Source organism: Manacus candei, unplaced genomic scaffold (assembly GCF_025592945.1).
Source record: "Manacus candei isolate 608988 ecotype Guabito, Panama unplaced genomic scaffold, ASM2559294v1 h1tg000014l, whole genome shotgun sequence".
NCBI classification, from domain to species: domain Eukaryota; kingdom Metazoa; phylum Chordata; class Aves; order Passeriformes; family Pipridae; genus Manacus; species Manacus candei.
The window spans coordinates 70,188,300-70,212,384 of record NW_026138062.1 but is presented as its reverse complement, the minus strand read 5'-3'; the positions used below and the strand labels follow the sequence as shown (position 1 = coordinate 70,212,384).

General features: G+C 38.7%; 1 protein-coding gene across 19 annotated transcripts in view; it reads left to right on the top strand.

The window, feature by feature from the left end:
* LOC127467540 (uncharacterized) overlaps positions 1 to 24,085 on the top strand; it is a 284,446-nt gene that overhangs the window by 194,346 nt on the left and 66,015 nt on the right. For 5 of the 19 annotated variants that reach the window (XR_007903162.1, XR_007903167.1, XR_007903169.1 and 2 more), the window contains one exon: positions 6,328 to 6,482. The exons of the other annotated variants lie outside the window; for them this stretch is intronic. The gene's annotated coding sequence lies outside the window, so the exon portion shown is untranslated. The remainder of the gene's footprint in view (positions 1 to 6,327; positions 6,483 to 24,085) is intronic. 19 annotated transcript variants of the gene reach the window in all.

The window sequence follows — 24,085 nt, the reverse complement described above, 5'->3', positions numbered from 1 at the left end:
ATTTTATAAATAAAGGTTGGGGTAAGGTGAATCTGATCAAGTGAAATATATCAGTATGTTTGAAATATTTCATTTTGATTTGTTTTTCTACATATCTGTATTAGTCTTTAGGGAAAGAAACCCAAAAGGATAGTTTTGAACTTTAAACCGGAACTTTTTCACATTGAAAATATCTAAATAGAATATTTGAGCAATTTTAAAACTCTCTCTGCCTTTTTAAATGACAAATGAATTGGCACATTTCCTTGCAAGTAACTTTGTTTTTAATGAACTGGCCTTTTTTTTTTGAGGCAAATATGTCTCAAATATTTCCTACTAACTATATCATGTGACAAACATATATTTTGCACTCCTTTAATCATTGTGCTTGTGGTTTTGTAAAATGTGGAACATTAACAAATTATCAATTTAAACTGTGAGTTTTCAGATTCATTCTTCGAGAGAATGAAGTAGGTGATAGCACAAATATATGGAAAATGTAGTTTGAAGGTTTTGGCTGTGGATAAGCCTCATATACTCATGTAAATAAGTAAAAACCCATCAAAAGGTGTGTGCTTAGTGATTTACTCAAGGCCAGTATGTGTTACAGCATTATAAATATATTACTTGAGACCTGCACACATGTCATTACACTACAAATAATCTTGAATACAACCATGCAGAAATTGCTGCCCTGAACTTTCATCTCCTCTGAGTTTTTCCCCAGCAGCTGGGAAACCTGTGCAGGACATGTCTGTAGCCAAAGCAGCATGACTAGCTGCTTTGAGCAAGCAAGACAGAGTCATTGGGAAACCAAAGGTGGCCTCCAAGGAGTCTCCATATCCCACTGTCCAGCTGTGTGACTCTGGTTCACTTGCCTTCTCCCAGCATCCACCTTCCATTTAACTGGGCTGAAATCCCTTGGTATTTTGCTGTTTCCTGATGTCATCCTGTTGAAATGTTTCAGTGATGTTTAAGGAAGGCTTAAAGGCACAGCTCTTAATAGGGTTGTCATTCAAACTGATTATACCCTTGCTTTTTAAGATTCTTATGAAGGAATATCTGCTTGCAGCAAGACATGTGATCACTGTGCCTTCTATTCTTGTACAGGGTCATCAGTTGTGGCACTAACACTGAAGACAAATGTATCCTGTCCTCACCTGTCTTGCATGACCATTTCTATTGTTTGCTAATCAAGTGCTTCAGAGTTGAGATTGTTTCTGATCCGTGCTCATTCAACTACTAGAGTTTCAAAGGAGCAAATACGTTCTAAATATTATCTTAATTTTTCTGTGATGCAACACAGTTAGAACTGGCTTCCAAGTTCAGATGATTGAAGGGACATTGGAAATCTCTGAGAGGAGAGCTTTAGTTATTTAGAAACAGAACATGAGTTTCTCTGTCGGTGGTTCAGTTAAAATGTATATCTGTGCAGAGAGTGCAGTTGCTGTTGACAGACACTCCCTCTTAGCTGTGGCTGTGCTGGTAGTCTGGAGTGTGATATCCCGTTTTGGGCACTGTACAGCAAGAAGGAGGTGGAGTATAGTGATGATAATCAGAGATCTTGAAGGTCTAATTTACAAGGAATGTTGAATGGAGTAACTAGCCAAATATCTTAGAAAGGACAAGAATAACTGGTGCTGCTTTGTGGAAACGTGGTGGACTAGAGGATCCCTTGTGTTCAGTCTGTCTTTCCATTCTCTCCATGATTCCCCACATTGTCCTGTTACTTCACCTCAGCCCACCCCAACAGACACAATTTTCTAACGTTTCAGAAGGAATTTATGCACAGTGATTCTTGTTGTTAAACTCGTAGAGTTGGTCAGAAAAAAATTTTCTTTCATTACGATAACTTCTCGTGTCTGGCAAACTGATTTGTATGACAAGACCTACTTTAGTGGGTGGCATTTGGTAAAAGAAGTCTCTTCAGCCTTTATCATTGCTCCTATTTTGAATTGTATTTCCTAGTGCATTGTCTGAATACCTGCACTGCTTTCTGAAATAACAAGGAACAGCCTTCCTTGAGCTCTTGGTCCAGGAGCAGATTCTCTGTGCTCCATTTTTCTCCGTCCTTTGTTTCCACAGGCATCTGGAATGTGCTGCTGAGAATGCAGGGGGAAAGTCCCACTTCAGAAAAGCTTAAATAAAGGGGAGTGCTTACTATTAAATTGTGGATAGATGAAAAAAAAAAAAAAAAGAAAAGACAAAACCCGAAAACCAAAACCCAAACAATTTACAAGTAATTTCAGCTTCAGCATGGCAGCTTCCTAAATGGCTAAGAAAATGCCTATGGGAAGATCCTGTACTTACAGAATAGCTGAAGATAAATTGGAATTTGAAACATTGTGGTAATTTTGTTTGGATTTTACTTTAGCCTTTTCTTACCACTAAATGAAACAGACATGTACAATGCTGAGAATGTGTGTCTAATGCTAAACAAATCCTTTTGTACATAAAAGATGAGTACATGGAGTCTGTGTTTTGCCAATGGATTCGGTAACATACTACGAATAAGCTTTGAGAACAGGCAAATGACAAACCCTTGATAAAAAATGGTAAGCTGCAAAGTTGTCTTGTGTTACTTAAAGCTGCAATGGGCTACCATATCTTCTTTAAAATACAGTGGATATGGGACACTGAGAAATGCATCAAAAAACATCAAAGTTACATAGGTAAATAGGTAATTTTTTGTCAAGAGTGTTAGAAGTGATGTTCAGGTTTTCTCTTTTGATGTGAACTGGGGAGTTCGTAGAGCGGAATATGTCTCATAACATGGTGAATAACACCTGTTTCTCCTAAGCAACCAGGTATCTTACTCATTAAGTCCTGACTGTTTGCCTCTGTGCTCTACAAAGCAAATTTACAGTCCTTGTCTGCCAGGAAACTCTCCAACTGGAAAGCAAACATAGGATGAGGACAAAATACACCCGGACATCCAAACCAAGTCTGTTAGAGCAAGTAGAAAACATCAACAAAAATAGATGGAGTAGGGGAGCAGAAGGTGCATTGGAGATGTTTGTTGTGTTGGAAGAAAACAAAGAAAATTCCAGTTTGTGGTGTTTTGAATAGTAAGTGAAAAAAAAAAAAGAAACCCCAACTCTGTGAAGCACAGGAAAGAAGGTGCTAAGGTAAAACAAGAATATAATTCATGGTGGTCTGAAAATATAGCAAGAATGTGGGCAAGGCAGCAAGGCAAGGATTCTAGAAAGTAAATTTAGGTAGAAGCAGGTTTGCATATTATTTCCAAAAATACTAAGAACTGTGAGGTTCCTGAGTAGAAGTTGTGCATAAAAATCGACGTGTGCACTGAAAACTAGTGCTTTCAAAGGCAAATGAAACTCTTTGCAGTTAAAGACACATGTAGGTAACGTTAGAAGGTGACCAACTGATCATTGTGGTTCCCGGCTCATAGCTGGAGTTAAGTTTGGTAAAATTCATCTCGATTCAAATTTAAAGTAGTACCACAGTATGTCAAATAGAATCTAGGAAAAGAGGTTTTCTAGTCAGTGCCTGCTGAATTTTAAGTAGTGTAATCCGCTTGAGTAGTGTGGACTTTGAAAATTCATTTTTCTTTTTATCTTCTCAGGTAAAAAAATTTCTGTCCCTTGGGTTTCATTAAAAAAAAGAAAACAAAGAAGGAAAAAAATAAAGAAAAAATTCCCAAACCACAAATCATTGCATGCATTAGAATTTTCATGTACAAGACAAACTTCTTTCTGCAGTATTTTAAGTTGTAGAGGAGAGAGGAGTTACCTGTTTCTTTCCATAAACTGTTTGATTCCTCAGAGTTTTTCCAACATTTCACTGCCGAATTTAAGACAAGGGTTTTTTTGGATGTTTTGGACAACAAATTTGATGTTGTCAGCACCATGATCTTTTCTAGTGTGTGGTTGGTCTGCTGAGGTGCTGAGAACTTCTATTTGAACACCTCAAAGATGACAAATGAGGTCAAAATAATGATAGGGCCAATGTAGGAATGAGGCAGTATCCAGTCTTTTTTGCTGCCCTTCCATGGTGGGCTTGTGTTTCACTCAAAGTATTATTCATCTTTTGAGCACAAAACAACTGATTTATTTTTTTTCATAGCAAACTTTTATTTTTATATTCCTTTTAAAAATTAAGAAACTGTTGAGAATTGTTATTGCCAAAAAAAAAAATCCTACCGAGGATTGGTATCAAAGGAATCAGAACTTAGAAATCTGAGCTTGCAGTGGGAATTGAAGGAAACTCCACAAGAGTATCTCTGCTATAGATGTCAGACAGGATGAGACTGTAGAAATCCAGGAGCAGAAAAGGAAACAAATAGGCGTCTGTTGTGACCTGAAGTTATGAAAAAGGGAGGAGAAAGGGACACCACAAGGAGGTGGATAATCCTGGATAAGATTTCAAAGTTTTCAGAGCACACCCAAATCAAATGTCTGTGGTCCCTGACATTTTGCCTGTTATAAACCAGCGCAACATTCCATCTGAGAAGAGTATGTTGAAAAATCTGTCTTAAACTGAAATAATTTGTTAGAGTGTGTTCCTGAGTAATGAGCCAGTAAGCAGTGAGGAATCTATGACACAGTCTAGAAAGTGATTATGGCAGCATGGGAGACTGATGATGTACAACCCTCGGACCAGAACAACTGGTGAATGAAATTAGAAGAGAGGCTGCTGCTCTACTCCATCTGTGAGGTGGCATTTCTGGAAAACAATATAATACAAGATTTTTGGTGCTAAGAACCCCAAATATGCTTCTTCTGCCCCGCCTCCCCAAAAACTCAAGTTAGACATCAGTATTGCTTTCACAGATACAATTTTTGAAATCTCCTGGGGTGAATCATGCATCATCTCAAAGAACATCCTTTCAGCCAGACCAAAGTCACTTTCTACCTTGTGCCTCATTGCCCATGTTGTGTGTAACTGAGAACAGGAAATCAGCTTTCAATGGGAATTTTAGGAAATACTTGAAAAAATATTTACAAAACAGAAGGGGAGGCATCAGGCCCATTATCCCAGAATTACAGTACTAATTCAGCAGTTTTCTGTTTATTTTCTACTCATGCACATTCATTTCTGTTTTTCTTCTTGATAACTATACGTACCTAAAGTCTCACAGTTAAAATAAGAAAACAAACTCTGAAATTTTTGTTCTGTTGATTCTGTAACAACTGTTCTCTTCTCAGCAGTTTAATGTGATATCACAATAGTTAGCAAAATGGGCTATATAAGATTGTGTGCACCATGCCCTGGTGGAAAACACACCAGAGTAAAGTCAAAAGGATTTATTTCCAATGTGTTACTTGGGAAGTTAGGAAGGAATAGTGGTCTTTTTATACGTATGTGTTTCCATTTATTTGGGTTCACTGGCAGTCAAACACTTCAGTCTTTACCTCTGAGAGCACAAAAGTGGTGTCAAAGTGACTTTCGCCACCTTATTAACAGCAGGCAAACAGAAATCCCAATTGACTTGCAGATAGAATTCAGTCTGAAATTAAGAAGTCAGTTTTGAAATAAAAGTTTTCTGTGTATGGTTCCCATATCTTTTTAATTAGATTTTTTTTCCGTTTTCCTCTGTCATTTAGTAGTTTAGCTGCTGTACTCTCTTTTATGTTTTTACTTAGAGCTCTTTCTCCAAAAGGACTGTGCACTTAAAATTCAGCAATATAGGCCCATCACACTAGAAATCTGTTGAGGTATCACACCTGGGTTACTTCCACTGGCCACATCTTCATTTTGAAAACCAATCAGGAAGTTGTTTTTTTTGATTTTGAAACTCTCTGGTGCTCTCTGTAATACCACTTTGAGGCATCTCAGTTTTGCCCCAGAGTCACTTCTACTTTCATCTTAGTCAGTTCTGCTCTACTCCTTCCTGTTGCTCATTCCCAGTGGTGCTCCTGCCTCTTTTTCCTTCTTGGAAACAGAGGGTAAGCTTTGCATCACCCATTCACTGGGCACTTCTCTGTTTACTGATCTTTGATTGTTGCTTTTGCAAAGCTTTTGCTAATACTGGTTTTGAGGCATAGCTTTGGGGTTTTTTTGTTTAAAAAAAAAAAAAAAGAAGTGACATCCTGTCATAAGGTTCTTTTACTCAATTAAGTTATTTGAAGTTCATATTTATGCAGGTAATTAAATGAGATCCTTGTCAGTTTTTCTTACAGTGCAGTGCTTTAGCTCAGCTGGGTCTGCCTTTACCCATGTAGCACAGTATTTTCTAACAGTTTGAGTTAATTCCTTACTTGTATAGTTCAGTTATAGCTTTTGAAGAATTTCCTGCAGTTTCTAGGATTAAAAGTCTACTTACTGTGCCCTCAGTGGAGGCAGACAGAAGTTAATAATCACTCATTAGAATCCTTTATTTTGTAGTATGCTTCTTGGGCACCCATTCTTGAAGAGTTTGTGGAATATTTCCACAATCTGATGTTAAAAGACAGCTCAGAAAAAGAGGCAATTGGAATTTCCCTTTGGAAGAGCCCCTCTCTGTCCATTGGTGGGCGTGGAAATGTGCCTTCTTAGATGAGGTAAGTTAGGTACCGGAAGCTGAGCTACAGAAAAATTATCACCCTTTGTTTTGAGCTCTTGTAATGTGCATTATTAAGCTTGAGGAAAATTAAAGGAGGATTCTCATAATTGGCCTGCAGCAAATTTCAAAATTCCCACCTCTCTCTCTTCTCCGAGAGTTGAATTATTGCATAGTCTTCTCATGCTTTGAAATTTGCCTTGCTTTTTAATTATGGAGGGTGCTGCGTGACTCCAAACAATGATCCTTCTCTTGTATTTTACACTGGAAGGAACAAGTTCTGTGTCACAGAGAACATACTGCCTGATGATATTTGCTGAAAGTTTGTACATTGCAAAACTCTCATTTATGTATTTCGACACATATTTTAGTCAGTTTTATTCCTGGAGACCAACTCTGAAGTCATTACAGCTTTTATTATAATCTAAGAAAATGTCAATATTGCATCTGAAAGATGAGTATAAATATAGAAGTTGGCTTGTGCCTTTCCACATACAGTACTCGTCATAAGGATGCAAAACCTGCCATTTCTGTGTATTTCAAAAAATAAGCCAAACACATAAAATGAGAGTTGAAAAGGAGATTGTATTGAAAGGATTGCCCTTTGCTCTTCACACAGTACTTAGAGTTCATTCCTGTTTTTTTTCTGCTCATTACGAATACACAAATGGCATCCTGCAAAACCTGCTGTAATGCATTTCTCTAAATGCCAGTCAGATAATATATATCCTCCTACATATCAGAGGATAGGACTGGATGTGAAAAGCAGACATGGTCTGAAATGCCCCTGAGTAGTTGAGGAATGGCATTGCACAGCAAGTTGGCCACACCAGAACTGTGAGCACAGGTATTTTCAGGATCTTTAGGCAGCAGCTCTCTCTGCGCAATGGTTCTCTCCGTTCCTTTGAAAGCAGCTGTCCTATTACTTGGAAAGAATTATCTAGTATTTAATTACTGTGGTGTGAAAAAGTTCCTTAAAAAAGCAATTTTTCTCTAGTTCCGCAGGTAGAAGGTGAAGCCAAAAAAAACTCTGACGGGTGCAGGTTGGGGTGAATAATGCATTATAAACTACAATTGTAAAATGACAAAGCAAAGGACATAAAAATGTGGAAGTGGCAGGTAAACTATATTCTTGGAAAATTATTGGGCCAGTGAGGTCTAGAAATGTATTGTTTCAGTGGTGTTTCCTTGATTTTATCTCATAAAAGCGAGTGTTTCTGAGTTAGTTTAAAATAATGGATATCCCAAACTTATTATATGGGCTCTCAGAAGTCAAATCAGCACACATTTTAGGAACTGGATTTTTACATAAAAATGTCATGCTTTGTAAGAAGACTTTTAAGTTGTGCAGTGCTTATACTCACAGGTACAGGTACTGCGTGATAGGGCAGTAGATAAGGCTTGTAGCTGTACTAAGTTTCAATAAATCCTGTAGCAATAATGAAAGCTGATCTGCTTTTTCTTGGCTAAACATGGTTCTGGGATGTCAGTATGTTGTGAAGCATTGGCTTCACAAGCAGCCATGTGTTTTTAATTCAGCAGTTTTAATTACAGGAAATTTAATGATAATGAATAGTAACCAAAAAAAATATAAAGGAAGAAAAGACAAAAGAGAACTTAGTTTCCATCCAAAGGAAAGAAGTATTTTGGTAATAAACTGGTGCCTTTACATCGGAAAATTCATTTATTGTACTTAGAGCATATCTGCTAAATGTTAGCAATAGTCCTTTATTTTGTTCTTGCTTTCCTTTTTTTTTCTTCTTTGGTTTCCTTTTCATGGCTACAAATATCTATTTAATAATTGGAAAAACATTATGGTAACGTGTGATCCTGAACAGGAAGGCAGCTGGTGTCTTAGGAGTTTGGAAATAGGATATCAGATTTTGTCACTGCTATAAAGTCAGTAATAAACTCAGGCAAAATTTTGGCCCTGCCGAACAAGTGTTTTGCCATTGACTTCAGTAGAGTCAAAATTTCATTGCTGGGGGTGATGAGTAATATCCTGAATCAGAATCTGTGGCAGGCAGAGGAAAGCTGCCCGTTTGGCTTGTCTTGGCCGAGGCCTGGAGCTCTCTCCTCGCTGCTCCATTGCCCGGGCTTGGACTGAGATGTTCGTGGTCCCTGCACCTGTATCAGAGAGGGATCCAACCTCTACAGCTTGTACCTTGCCCAGTAGACTTTCCGATGATGGCACAGGCAGAAAGGTATGTAGTTTTTTGTTTGTTTTATTTGTTTTTGTTTTCCAGAAGTCCTGTAAAAGCAGTTTGGGGGATTTGCTGTTGCTGTGTCCTCTTTGCTTTAACTTTTAGTAAACAAGTCTTGAGTTCTCCCAGTTTTGCCAGAATCAAAGAATGAAATAACTAAGAAAGAAGTGTTCAGCAATTGGCACCAAATTAAGCATAAGGATGATAAAGTGTAGGATCATAAGCCTGGAAAGCTGGCCAGTTAAAATACCAAATGATCCAATTACAAACAAAAGACAAATTCATACTATTGAGGAACTGTTGAGGTCGTTTGTTCATGGTGATTCACTGACTGAAGGAGTTTGGCCAAGAGCAGCATCAGTTTACATTAGATTTCATTCAGACTTATTTTTGATATAGAGTATAATCAATTAACTATTGTGATCCTTATGTCAAATGTTACAGCTAATTAGTTAGCTTTATCTAACTCTGTTGGTAAATTTATTTATAGTCCGCAACATACATAGAGTTAGGATATTAATAAAAAGGTGAACTCTTAGTGATGCTGCAACTTGTTTGGTAGCCACCTTTTTTTGCATATGGAATCAATTAAATTTCAAAAATACAAATTTTCAAAAGGCTGCAAATTCTACGTAATGTCTGACAGTCACATTCTTAATTTTCCACACCTTTATTAAAAACATGTATTGGATTAATTTTGAAATTGAAACTTCCTTTTAACTTCAGTGTAATTATACTTCCAATTTAAGAAGGTGTTTCTTCATACCCCTTATTATGAAAAGTTCAGTAGTGACAAAGAAGATGTTAGAAACTTTAAATACAGTAAAATTTTTAAACCTATTTTGTAGTCCATGGTGTTGTTTGAAGAACAAACGAAAACCTAAAGGGTTTGCTTTTCACACCTGAAATGCCTTAGGTTTCAAAGAAATCTCAGTGCTTAATTTCCTTTGAAACTCACCAAAAAAAAATCTGGTATTTTTTAACCCTGAGGATCTAAACTGAATTTCACTCAGTTATTTCTGGTTTCTCTGTACATGCTTATGGACAAAGATCAGGACACTAAGATAACAAGGATTTCTGCCATCTTTCTTTTTAAGTTAGAACATCTTATTTCCTTATTTTGTTGTTCTTGGTGTCATGCCCTCAACTGCGTGCTAAAAATTAATTGGAAAGATGGGAAGACATGTTTGTAAGCTAATGAACTTTGGCCATTTTAGTTTCTTATGTTTAAATACAACACATTATGTGCATGATGTCTATACAGAACTAGTGTGATGCAGTATAGAAGATGGAACCAGGCTCAGTGGCATTCAGTAAAAAGATGACAGCAATTCTATTTAAAGATGATTTGAAAAAAACAAAACTTTTTACTCTGAGCGTGGCCAGCAAGGAAGCAGGATGTTCAGAGAGGCTGTGGGTTCTCCATCCTTGGAAATATTTAAAACCCAACTGGACACAGCCCTGAGCAACCTGTTCTGGCTGAGCCTGCTCTGAGCTGGGTTGGCTCAGCAAAACTCCAGAGGTGCCTCCCTCTCTCAGTCTTCTCTGTGAGTCTATACTATGGTCTTGGCCAATGTAATAACTTTAAAAACTTTAAAAATGTGATTTTAAACTAATAGTCTTACAGAAACGCAAATTAACCAGATTCTGAAATTGTACTACATGATGTAAAATATATAGATAATATGTTTTCAGGATATATTCAAAGCCAACCTTGACCTAGAATTTCGTAACTGTTACTAAATTGTGAGTTAAAGTATTTTATATTGTCATCATAAACAAGGGGATTCTGAAGAGTAAAACCATAGAAGTTGAAAAAACAGAAAAGTCACAGTGTTAATACAGTGTTTAAAACCATGTCCTGGAGGCAGACATTAACTAGCTGAAAAGTATGTAAATTAGGAGCTTTTAAAACGGTGCGGAGTTGCACAAGTCATTCATTAAATTGCTGTATGTTGACTTTCCACTCCTTTTTTTTTTTTTTTGTCTTTACTTCTATTAAAAGCGAGTTCCCCTCAAAGCTACCCCAGTCTTGTAGGAACTGTGCTCTGTCCCTGATTCCAAAAACTCCACTGTGTGCATTTATGTGCATCTTGAACAGCTACAGACTTCGGTGGGGTTCAATGTGCAATATGATGATGTTGCTAACGTGTTTATTTCTTGTGCTGTGATGGTGTTCAGGGTCTGAGCCCAGAGCCCCCCAGCAGGAGACTCTGCCTGTCCCAGGAGCCTCTCCTCGAGCACACAGTCCAGGTCAACACTGCAATAGCCTCCACATGTGATATTAGTATCCTCCACCTTCCCCCAGCTCTCCAAAGGGCATTTTGAGGGATGTCTTTCCTTGGATTAATTATAATTTTGTAGGGGCAACATTCTTGAAGGGAAAAGAAACACAAAAGAGAGGAAAATAAATTAAGGAAATGGAAGTATAACAACATTTGGAGCATCTGAATGAGCAGGTGGAGAAGTGTGTCTGATGTCTAACATTTGGACAGTGTGTTTGCATGCCAAAAACTGTTTTAAAAAACATTGTTGTTCTGTACTTGCATTAGTTGATAATGCAAAACCTCATGGCTTCTTTTTTTTTCTTTTTTTTTTTTTTCTTTTTTTTTTTTTTAATGTGTAGGCAGCATATGCCAATAGTTTTGTGAGGAGATCTGGCTTCTAAAATGGTGTCCTTTCACTGCATCATTATCTAATAGCTTTCTTCAGTGAACAAAGCAAAAAAACCCACAAATTTATAACCAGTTCTTTTACCTTTAAATTAGCATTACATTTTTATTATGTGTTTATTTACCTTTGGAAAAAAGGTGCTATTTTTTTTTTTTTTTTGTTAATGATAGTTTAAAGCAATAAACCAAAGCTTTGAATAGCATGCATGGACATGCTTTAATATATTCATGAGTGATCAAAATACAGTACAGAAATCACATATGCTGCTCTGCTGCAACTTTCAAGGTTCAATCCATCATTCTGGAACCCAGGGGGCTGAGATTTGACATCCTGCCTAGAAACCATACTTCAGATTGGCTGGAACTGTGCCATCTTATGTTCAGGTTAAAAGAGCAGCTGTAATTTGTCTGGGTAGCACTTTAACTATGCACAGCAAATCGTAAAACCCATTTTCAGTAATAAACTTGAACATAAAATAGGTCCATTTGCTTCATTTCCTGATCCATACAAGATTTTCATCAATTTCATACAATACCGCTTGGAGTTTGATCTTATAATGATGTAGATTTCTGGAACAATCTTTCTCAGATTAGCAGTTTTATTTAGCATCTATCTACTCTATGTAGAAGATTTCTTTTTCGGCATTTATTGGTAGCCTTTTTCTATTGTTCTTTGGAACTGAAAATATGAGAATAATTTCATAGTAGGAGTTAAATTTATATGTGATTGCCACAATAAATAAAACCCAATTGTAGTCTTTTTTTCAATTGTAAATACTCTATCCTTTTCCCCCTTTTATGTCTTAGCAAGGCTTGCTTGCAAGGGAGTAGCAAATGCAAGTATTCCTGGCAACTCAGTGAAGATATTTTAGGAATATATATATATAAACATGAATTTTATTTATGGCTTTGGATTGTAATGATTTTGGATTTCAGCCTTTTGTATGCCACCCTTGTTTGCAAGCATGGCTTTGCTTGAACAGCAAGGTCCAGCTTGAGAGGGCTAGTTTTCTGTGTAAAAACCCCAAGTGAGCTCCTAGGATGACTTTCCCCAGGGGAATGTGCCAGTGAGCCCAGCTGTGAGGAGCCTGACCGCAGGCAGGCAAACTCACCTGTACATGGAGTCTGTAGGCTTTGTTTCAGCTCCTTTTAGATGGTGCACAGTTTGGGTTCCACTATTGTCTTCCTTCTGATACAAGTCAGCAGAAGCTTTGTGTGCCCATACACTGTGAGAAACAACTTTAAATGTCATTCTCCTTCAGTAGACTACTAATGGTTTGACCATTAAATAGATTAGCCAGTCCCCTCTGAATCCTCAGTGCATTTACTTCACTAACCTCCCACCAAGTGCCAGATCGCTGTGTTTTCTCTTTTATGAGGCCATTTCTCTATTTGCATTTCTGCTCAGACTTCTCTCTTTCAGCTCCACAGACCTCTCCCTTTTTGGTTATGTTTTCAAGTCTTACAGTTTGCCAAGCCGAAAGGAAAACCCCGCATCACTCTTCCAAAGCCCTGTCCCCCATCTCTGAGCGGAGGAGTTACATTCACAAGACAGGTCTAGCACCCCTGGGTGCTGCCCATGCACGGCCACTGTGGCTGGCACAAGGGAAAGTTCTTTCTCTTACCCTTTCCTCAATACTGACACTGTTGGCAAGATGCTTGTCTCTGTTACTGTATTGTTGTAGCTCAGCCTACACTACTGAAAACACATTCTTTCAAGATGTTTGTTTCCTTTTAATGTTTTGGCCCTCTGAAAATGCCTCTGGAATAAGAATTTATGGGAGTATAGAGTACTCATATTAGACATGCACTTTGCTGGGGTAGCCCAGCCAGGGAAAATGAAATGTGTTTAAGTCTATTCCATCTTTCCCCACCATAGTTAAGTGAGAGCAGGCTACAGGATAGCACAGTGTGTGTTGGTGGCCACACAAGCACTCGGTATTCCCTGGAGACTCAGAGGTACGACAGCTGCATATAAATATGCATAGTTGGAGAGATTCGTGATTGTGCCTTGTTCCAGGGCTGATTGGCTGTGGTGCTGCCACTGCAAATCAATGAGCGTTTCCCTCATCTATCAGCTGCTCGCTTGCTTGGAAGCAGACAAAATGGTTAAAACACCCACAGCCCACAGAGGGCTCCTGAGTGAGGGAGACTTGTTTGCTACAGCACTCAAAACATTTCCCTGAATCTACAGTAGCTCTCAGTAGATGAATTTAGCACTCAGCAGATTAATTTAGCTCCCAGTGTGCTGGATTTAGAAAGAAAAACTAATATAGATGAATACATTCTGTTCAGCCAGCATATTTTGTTTTGCAACAATACACATGTCTTATTTGAACTGCAATCTGGTTGGAAAGCATTTTGCGAATGGTGCATTGGTCATAAAAATGAGTCATACTTGCTCATTTTTTAAAAAGCTCTCAACTAGTGCAGATTGAGGAAAAAGGTATTGAGCAATTCGATGGAGAAAGTCTCGGAATTTTAGTCATCTCTGATATGCTTTGGGCAGTTTTTTAAGGTGGACTTTGACATTGTGTTGCAAAAAAAGTAGCAGCTGCTTTTCCCTTTGTTACCTGCATAGCCTAGTATGTGATGTGTGCCACCCTGCTCATGGTGGCTTTTCTCATTTGCCTTCTGGATTTACAGGCTGGAAGCTGAAGGTATGCCTAATGGCAGTTTGGAAGGGCTCTTGAGGAGGTTAAAACCAGGATACAAAATCCATTGTTTTGTGGCTTTAGTATAACCTTTAGCTTCCTTCCTTAACCTGGAACATGTCACAAAGAAAGCAGGACTAGATTGCTTATGTATGGTAGCAGTACCTTGCTTATGATAACAGCAGTGTTTATTGTTTCAGGAGCTGAGAAACTGAATAAAAAGATAAAGACATAAACTAAGACATAAAAAAACCCTAGGAGCTGAGGAGATCATTTGAACGATTTTATTTGAACATAAAATGGTCAAGGAAATGAAAAGAAAAACGCTGTGAATGCTTGAAATGACGAGCTGGGTTTCTAAAGTAGTATCCTCAGTAAATGAGTATCTCATATGAAAAACTAACTCCCAACACATCTTCCAGAGCTGCTGTTGGTAAAGTATTTCCACTACCAGCAGCAGAATGATCATTATAAAGCATTCTTTCAACAATCTATTTTTTAAAAAAAAACATTAAAGAATGGGTTGAAGAGCAAATAGCTCCTTTCAATTGAGTCGGTGCTGTACAGTGCAGATCTAATTTACTCAGGAGGATCTCTGCTGCTACAGTGATGAGTGCTTTATAGTAGTGGTTCCCAGTCCTATTTAATGAAAGGACTACTGAACCTTTTGGAGAACAAAAACCAGAGACCTTCCTCTTAGTAATACTGCAGTGGTTTTCATTTACCAACGGATAAAAATGAAGCAAAACTTCGGAAGCTTTTTTTATGAGGTTTGTTTTCCCCACTTGTTTGTGTGCTGGCTTGCATGTGCAGGGATATGCATATGTTTTCTTCTCTCTGTTTTTAAATCCTACAGTATTTTTGGAGTTTATCTTGCAGTATCTTACAGGCTACCAGCAGCTTTTAGTCAGTATGTCGAGGAGCACTGCTAGGAAGACCGCAGAAGGCTGGAGGCCTGGTTCCTATGTTTGCTAGGAGCCTTGCCCATCAAACTGCAAAGCCTTCTGTGCACAGTTGCCCTCTTTCTTCAGGATGGTAAATGTTGCTTTCAGTGAGAGACTGTGAATCATGTGGGATTTTACCAGTTCTCCTGTGTGGAGGATGATGAGGCGCAGCGGTGCATCCGGAGGGCACTGCAGGGAGGCAGTGGTGACTCACCATGCCTTCTGGCTCCTCTTTTCCAGGAGGAGTGGGAATGTATTATGAGTAAATCCTCCTACTGGAAGAGGAGAGTGAAAAACCACTATCCCACGTGGACCTGGTGAGGTTGGCCATGTGTTTACTCACTGCCTGGATGCTCAGAAGGGCAGTAGAATGTGGTGCATATGTATCTATGAGTACAAATTATACGTGTAAAGGTCGTGGGAACATTCCTTCCCCACTTCCACATCATGTTTGGCTTCCTTGACTGGGGGCATAGGTGTCCAGTCCTGAGGGGAGCTGTGAGAAACCTGAGGGGGGCTCACCCTCCTCTTCAAAGCTACATTTCAGCCCTGGCGCTGACACACCACAGACCTTCCCAGCCCTGGGCCCCTCTGAGCTGGGCTCCACCCTGACCCCAGCTCTACCCCATCCCATCTTAGGGGCTGCCTTCCTGGCCAACTCTGGGGCCTGCAGTGGCCACCAGGGATGGCTGAGCCATTCTTGACCCTGATCACCATCCCCAGCCTGGCCCAGCTCACCTCAGTAGGTGCTGTGGGAAGGTACAGGTTGGAGAGCGATGGCTCTGCACCACCCTGGCAGCCCCGTGTCTCTGACCTTACTCCTGCAGTCCCAGATCCACAGTGGAGGGATGCAGAAGACATTTCTTCATTACAGTGACATTTGGGCCACACTGGAAGCAAGGAGAGGTTTCTACTAACTGAGGTCCAGCTATTTATTAGGTCTAGTTTTGAGTAGCACAATCTTTTAATTTCCTTTGCTATGTTGGGGTGTTTTTGTAGGTAAATACAAATCATGGAAAGCTAATGCTGATTCACAAAGATGCAAACTGTATAGAAGGACTTTGTGAGTGCTGCAAGGTTGAGTACCCCGGAGCATTACCCTCCACAAATATGTCAGGGGGTTTTGGTAGTTAAGCTTTACTTTTGGTAATCTGAGATTTTGCAGGTGGACCCATGGGTGCTACCAGCTATGGGAGGACACCACAGCATCCTGCTGCTGCTGCTGTGAATCCTTACCTTCCACATCCTGCTTCATTCGTCTCCTCCTCTTCCTTTCAGGGTTTCCTTGTATTCTTGGCAACATCTACAGAGGAAATTAAAGGCTTTATTTCCAGACTAGCTTCAGATGTCACAAACATGGAGACCAGTTTCTAAAAATCCAGTTCTCAAAACTTCAGTGTTTATTGTTTTCTGTGCTTCCCTGCCAAGACCTTCTCCCTGCTGTGGCAAAATACTGCCATCTGTAAGATATATCAAACTAAATGTTAGTGTGGTAGTACTTGAGAATGCCATGTGCTCATTCATAGCCTTGTTATGGATTAAGATTGTGCCAGACTTCATGGCATGCAGGGCCTTGTTTTGAATGTCTTTTTTTTCTTGTTGTTGTTTGGGGTTTTTTTGTGGGGGGGGGAGATTTCCCTTTAGATTCAGTATGGCCCAGTTTAAAAGTTCCAGCTTCGGACACATCCATAAATTGGGATAATTTCATCTAGATCTGCTCTTACACAGAAATGGACATTGTGGCTCACGTGTGTGCATGGAAACAAGGGATAACATCTATTGATAGAACTGAGTTCATTGTAATATTATAGCAAGTCCCCACCAGGGTAGCAGTAGTGCGCCGATAGCTTCTCATAAAGAATATTTGCTACTATAAGTTTTACAGAAGTGAATTAATATCAAAACATGGTCTTCCTTGATCATTACAATAGTATATATTCTTTTATACAAAAAAGTTTCATGATCATGTTAAATGAGTTAGGAACAAAATTGGCTATTTCTTCCCAGGAACACAGTTGACCATTTCTTCCCGTTTCTGTGATATAATTTTAAGCTGCTATTTTCAACATTCTTGATATTGCTTAGTAGGTTATAAATGATAAAGTGAACTAGATAAGAGATGTTCAGATTTCCACCTGAGCACAAACTACACTTTGCTATAGGAAAAGGACAAAACAAGCAATATAGGTGTAGTCTAAGTTGCTTAAATGGACTACTCGTCATCAGATGTTCTTTTCATCTTAGCTTGAGAAACTTAGAGAATAAAAAGTAGACTTGGATTGACTTCATCAATTCATGGGATGTGGAAAGTTTGAAACAGATGCCCTGTTTAATAAAGTTGCTACCATTTAGAAAGAATATTTGTTTTGTTTTGAAATTCATATAAACTTGGACCCAGAGGTTGTATAGTTTTGTTCCTAGGAAAAAAAAATTATATGAGGAACAAAAACTATTTTAATTCCCAAAGTTCTACCTGTTTACTGGAAATAATTTTTACTTATGATTTTGTTTGGAGTAGGCAAATGATTTGCAAACAGTGTTTGTCTTTATCACCTTTACCTCTTCTTTCCCCTTTCCCTACCCCTCACCTCAGCAGACTTACCTGTCTGATACAGGTAATAATTTGTAATAACTTTGTATCTAAGGAGTTGCACTGGCAAAGTCACAGAGGCTACCTCTGGCTACTGTTTCTGTGTAGGCAGTATTTCCTCATGAGATAGTAGAGCTATCTCATTTAAACAGACTCAAGAACTGTTCGGTGCCTGGAGAAAATTCCAGTCTTCAGTAAAGAAAGCGGATATCATCATCCTGAATAGAACAATGCTTAGAATTTTGACATTTTTCCTCCTTATTTGATGAAAGCTTTGACAAAGGGTTCTGATCAGTATGCTGTGATGGGCCGTGATTTCCCAAGGAAAGAAGATGATACTGAAAATAGCAGAGATTTCACTGTTGCTTCAGAATTCTACTCAGAAACCATAGGTAACATGTTCCTTTCTTTCCCCCTTTCTTTCTTTCTTCTGTTGTTTTTTTAATTTAACTACATCTGGTAATAGCTATAGGCCCATCCATTTTTATATCACAGACTAAAATTAAAAGTGCTGCACATGGTAAAACATGAATGGCTAAACAGTTTCTGGCTAAAGGTGTACACAGGGAGGAAAAGATGCTCCGTTTCTTTGCCTTCAAGCCAGCCCAAATAACTCATCTGCACACAGATCATTCCAAGGGCAGCAGGGGAAAAATCCACGTACATAGGATTTGCTGAACCCTTATCATTCAGGAAGTAGGAGGAATAGTCTTTAGATTAGCATTCTAGTCTGGGTTATCAGAGACACAGCTTTGGTTCCTGAGTTGTCGCAGATATCCTGCCATTAAGTAGCATAAGTAGTTTTCCTATGCCTCAGTTCCCCATCAGGTAAAAATAGGGATCTCTTACAGGGCTGTTGGGGGGATAAATACCTAAAGCTTGTTAAGTGCTTGGATTATTCAGTAATAAAGCTTGTCTAAGTACCTCAAAGCACTGTTTAGGCTGGAATGTGTATATGCTGTATCCATGCACCAAGGACTTTCTTAGTAGCTTGGAAGACATGGAACCAATGCACCTAAGAGGATGGAAAGATCAGCAATGTACTGAACTGCACTTGTGTCAGAAACAAGAGACATTTCTTAGTGGAAGACAGTTCTTTGTGCTGCGGCTGGACATGACCTAAGTAGAAAAAATTGAATTGCCTGGTCCAAGGAGATACCAGGGAACAAGAGAAAACTCTTATCAAATGCTCCATTAAGAGAGGAGTAAGTGGAGGACCAACACAGACAAGTACTTTGTACGGAGGACTATTTCTAGAACTGATGGTTCTTCATGGAAGTCAGACATACAGAAACAGGAATAAAAAATGGAAGAAAATGAGGCAATAGGATGTAACAGAAGGATTTTTCTCCTGATAGGCTACATAGCTCAAGACATAACTGGGGAGTTGGAAAAGGAGAGGGAGAATATGTTGGAGAAGTGGGAGAGAGTGACAGTAGTGATCACTGGAATACATATGTCAATTTATTGTATTTGACTAGTGAAAGACCAGTGTTGTGGATGAAGTTGTGCAGACAGGAGAGGTCACAGAAACATCAGAAATCAGAGTATTTCTAGTTTGCAGCAAACATTTTGTGTGAGATTTCTGTATTAGAATTGTCAGAAGAAGAATAATTACTGAAATACTTCTCTCCAGCTGAAAAGCCTCTGAAAGGAATCTGTCTGTGTTACCAGAGGGAAGAAGGGTGCTCTAGAGATAAGGAAGCTTTTTCAAGGTTAAAGGCAGAGGTCACGGCAGTGCTGTAAATTCCACCAGCTCCAGTTGTCTGTGTTGGGCCTCAGAAGGAGACCCCAGGCTGGCTGCGAGCAGCGAGCCGGGCTCACATGGGCGACAAAACCACAGCTCTTTTCTTAGTCATGATAGTGAAAAATGCATTGTAGGTAAGTGTTTGGCCATGCAGGCAACAGGTTCCTGATGTAAAAATAGTTGTGGGTGGGGGATGTGACTTATGTGGAAAAATACTGAGGGATGAGGCAGTCAACAATAGGGTAAGCAGCGGGAATGCTGAAGCTGTACCGGGAAAAACTGGAATTTATCTAGGAACAGATGTCAAAGGTTTAAGGTAGAGAATAATCTTTAGGACAAAATGTAAGTACAGAGTGTTTCTGACTGGATTTGGAAGGTGAAATATTCAAATAATATCTTTGAGAATCTCCGGGATTTGAGTTTTTTCTTTGTTTTGTGGTTTTATTTTCTTTATTTTGCTAAGACCATGCAGTTTCACAGGGAAAAAAACAAAGTGCAGAGCAACATATCATCTCATCCCACCTCCTGTATAACACTATATTTGGATAGATTTGTTAGCTGAGGTTTTTGTTTGACTTGTTTGAGGGGGTGAGCAGCAAACAGAATATAATTTTCTCCTGTTTAGTCACACTAGTGAAAAAATGAGCAATTTGCTGTTTAGCTGTCAGGTCTATGTACTGTTCCTCTACAAACCTTGTTTAGGAAGAATTTAAGTAAATACAAATGAAGTATTGAAAGCGTAAAACATCTGGAGTGTTTTAGAGATGCACTGAAATATAATGTAATTAATTTCTATTATGCTAATTATACCTATTATGAATTAAAGCAGATTCCACTTTACAGCGGTTGTTACGTAACTTGTGGCTTTGCAGTTCTTTGAAATGCAGCTTTCCATTCATGTGGTATAGTAAAGAATGTTACAAGACAAATTACAAAGCTCAGCCAAAATAATGCTGAAAATCTTAAACAAGTTACTCGACTGGATAAATAAATAATGTAATGCTTACAGTTCTTTTTTTTTTTTTTTTATAATAAAGAAATAGTAATGTAATGAGACAGGGGTGAGAGGGATGTGTTTTGATTTTTTTCTGGTTTGTGGTTTAATGGAGTTACTCTGCACCTATAGTGAGGTATCTGAGATCAGGTTTTGAGCTACTATTCCTGCATGGTATTTGGTATTCAACAATACATTCAGCTTTGTGTTGCATGGACTCTAAGTGTAGCACATCACTGAGCTTGAATGTTCTGGTGTATAAGACGGGCGAGTTCATGGTCAGGTTTTACAAACAGCAGCATTCATAGTCACAGCAAAACAGGGTGAAGCACCATGCTGTACTTGTCTGGAACAGGCCTCTAGAATGTCTTTGCCTTTTGCTAGGATCTGGACATGGATGTGGAACTTCTCCTTAGGGAGACACTTCGGATTCTTAAAAAGGTGCAGGGGACAACAGGAAAACAGAAATCTGCTTTTGCCTTCTGAAGGGGAATAAAGACTGTGGTTTTGGGGATGGTTCCCCACAAAGTACCTGCCACGGGAGTGAGCTGCAGGGGACAGTGGCTGTGTGGGAGATGTGGATGTGTCTTCTGATCCTCCTCCAGATGCAGTGGAGGTTTTACATCTCTTTTTCTGCTATAATGGGCTTACAGTGCAATCCAACCCCTAGTAAGAATGTTAAAATTAATCCTGTTTTAAGTAGTTTAGGAGGAAAAAAGACTTTTACTTAAAAGACTGTCCTTTCTTTTTAGCAGTGAGTGAAACTACTACTATAAAACAAAAACATTTATAAAGGCTTTGTGTTGGTAAACTGGTCACTGCTTGTATACTGTTGTAGGAATCTGACTGCAATTAGCAGACCCAATATTTGAGTCTAGTTTCACCCCTAATTTAAGAAGTGAAGTGAACCTGAAGCCTTACAAAGTAGAGTAGATCTTGGTGGGGAAAGAAGTGTTAAGTTCTCACTCCCAAATCTCTCAACATTTGCAAGGACCTTGAAGGTCTCAAATTCATTTAATGAAATGTTTAATTTTTCTGTATTATGCTTCTGAGACACAACTGTCCACAAAATAAAAATTATAAAAAACCCCCACAAAAATCCATATCAAGAAAATCCCTCTATGTAGTTTGTCTTTGGTCACACCAACACATGAGAAAGAGTTTGATTCTTCTCATACTTATATACTTACTTCAAATGCAGAAAATACCATGAACATTTTTTCACCACAAAATTATCCAGTCCAGTTTTAGTGGTATCTGATGTACTGGTAGGTGACTTCTTCAAGTTTTTCTGCATTAAATATGACTTTTCAGTGTTTTCAGATTGGCCCTGTTCAGCTGGAAATATACATTCCAAAAGGGGATTTTTTTAAAACCTTAAAATTCAAAGAGTGTCAGCATTTTCAATACTATTTAGAGGATTCTGTTAACTCTTTATGCATGCATTTATTACCATCTCCAATATTAGAAGTCTTTTCCTCCTGAAATGTGTACGTTTGTTTTTGAAAAAAATGCAAACAATTTTATTTGAATTAACACTTTTTTAGATTATTTTATACTGTTGAGTTCTGCACCTGTAATATAACTTTTATTTTGTTGTAGCTCCCTGATGGGATCAGAACTGCCTTGTCTGACAAACCTGCTGTCATTCAGTTGTGTGTTCCGCTTGGATTGTGCAAACTCTTGCATGTTGGTTGCATTACTTTCACTGTAAACAGCATAAATAGGTTTGCAGAGCTTTTCCTGATGAGCAAAATTAATTTATTTAGATAGGACTTCAGTGTTGGGATGTTGATGGTCTCTCAAAGGCCCTCAGGAGCTGCCACAGTGAGGGTTGTGTCCACACCCACCTAGATGGAGTTGTTTCTCACTGTTGGTAGAGTTCAGCTCTGGCCCTACCTCACCTGTTGCAAAGCCTGAGCATCCTTCACTTTTTGCAACCATATTTCTATTTCATGAGACATTAGTTAGTACAGCCAGGCTAAGGTCCATCTCAAACTGTATCTTTCCTTCAGCCTTGGCAATGTATGTACAGGCTGCTATCCCTCTCAGGAGGACTGAGATGGAGGAACCAGTATCTCTGCCTTGTGTCACTGCATGCTGAGTAGAACCATAAGTGTCTTGGGGCCATTGAGGTCGCCCTGGAAACCCTTGCTAAGTTCAACTTGTTGCTTTCTAGGAAAATGTTAGGGATAAAAACTGCGAAAATAAACATCATCCTTCCAAGAGTGATGTATCATAATATATCTGAACCCACCTTGAGAACAGAAGCCTGATTCCAAGCTGGAAAGCTGTGGGTAGCTGCCACAGGGGATAAAGTAGTTGCATGCTGAAAAGCAGGAATGTGCAGCTCTCAAATTTCACTGAACATATTTGTTGTTGTGTTTGTCACCAGCCCAGTATTTTGCTGGTGTAAGAAGGTGTATGAAGCCCATCGCAATGTTACACACAAAAAGGCCATAAAAACACTGTGTAAAGAAATATATGCTGTCTTGAAATGCCTCAATGCTATCACAAAGGTATTCAACTGTGATCCTCCTGTTTCCATAACTTTTTTAAATGGGTATATAAACTGACAGATTTCTTTTATCCATTGACTTTATATCGTTAGCTGGAGGATTTACAGTGCCATTTTTTTATAGAAAGACTTGAGTCTGTAATAATAAAATAAGGCAGGTTCTAATACTTTAAAAAGCCTGACTTTAATTAGCCAGTGTCCATTTCAGTTGACCCTCTGTTCTTAGTCCTTTTTTCTTTTTTCCCATAAATAGGTGTGGAAGTGGATGTAAGAAGTCTAGGCATTATAATGTACATTCCAGGATTGTTTGTGCTGACCTGACTGTAATGTCTACAGACTAGGGTCAGAAAAGCCAGTTTAATTATGTACAAACATCCAAGAGCTATAGACAAGAGCTCCAGTCTGTTGCTTTTAGCTATTGATAGGGATAACCCCAGCACTGATGACAGTGTTGCAAAATAAAGATCCCCCAGAAACCCAGTTCATGGCATCTTTGTTCCTAACCTGTGACTTTGTAGAAGTCCTGATACTTCAGCTTTTAAAAATTAATAATGTAGACCTGAAGTGAAAAAAAATACTTTGGAAGGGGGGATGAAACAAACTCTTCCCTTTTCATCTTTCCCCAATGATTTGCAGGCAAACACAACCCCAGGCAACTTCTGAACCTCCATAATTGCATTGAATTCCTTGTTAATTGGGCCTTTCTCTTGCTATTGAGTTCTTTCTTGAATAATGCCTGTTTTATAATGATTTGTGTGCAGACAATAAATGTAGAGATTTAATAGGATGAAGGCTGCGGCTCCAAATAAAGATATTTAGCCCTTAACTCCCAATGAAATCAATACCCTTGCAAATCTCTTTATGACTTAAAATTAGTATGCATAAAATAGGATTACTATTAAATGTTTAAAGAATAAGAAGAGACTAAAAACACTGTTCTCCTCTAAAGTGACTGCAAAATTTGTCTTTAGAATTGCATGATAATTGTCCCAGTACCTTGATGTTTTTTATATCATATGTGCTCAGTTTGAAAATAAGAAGTTGGCTACTATGTCTGCAGACTCTGCAAATTAGAAGGGGAACTTGCGTCATTTCTTGCTTGGACTTTATCAGAGGTAAAAAAAACCCCTGTCTTCAGTCATCAGACTCTTCATGATACCTGTTCCTCCAGTGAGAGTGGGAATAACAGTTTGGTTTTGATTCATTAGAAGGTAAAGAATTCAAGTTACTTTCTCTAAGCAATAGAGAGATAAGTGGACCAAGGAGTGGTGAGCAGTATCT